Source organism: Paramisgurnus dabryanus, chromosome 1, assembly GCF_030506205.2.
Source record: "Paramisgurnus dabryanus chromosome 1, PD_genome_1.1, whole genome shotgun sequence".
Taxonomy (NCBI): Eukaryota; Metazoa; Chordata; class Actinopteri; order Cypriniformes; family Cobitidae; genus Paramisgurnus; species Paramisgurnus dabryanus.
In genome coordinates, this window is record NC_133337.1 from 36,476,789 (window position 1) to 36,477,182 (window position 394).

The window sequence follows — 394 nt, forward strand, 5'->3', positions numbered from 1 at the left end:
TCACAGCCTCTCTTTACACATGTCTGTCTGCCTGTCTCACGCTTCATTTTTCTTTTCACTTTCCTCTCTCTCTCTCTCTCTCTCTCTCTCTCTCTCTCTCTCTCTCTCTCTCTCTCTCTCTCTCTCTCTCTCTCTCTCTCTCTCTCTCTCTCTCTCTCTCTCTCTCTCTCTCTCTCTCTCTCTCTCTCTCTCTCTCTCTCTCTCTCTCTCTCTCTCTCTCTCCCATGTTTAATTGGCTGTGGTACACCTGTGGCAGCTGTGATTGGTTGACAGCGACTTAAGCTCCTTCACTATGAAGCCTGTCTCAGAACTGCTGTTGACCAATCACTGACCCAGAATAGGTTTCTGGCTCTGACACGTAAAGCTGCGGATCCCAGTTATGTCCTTCATGTCT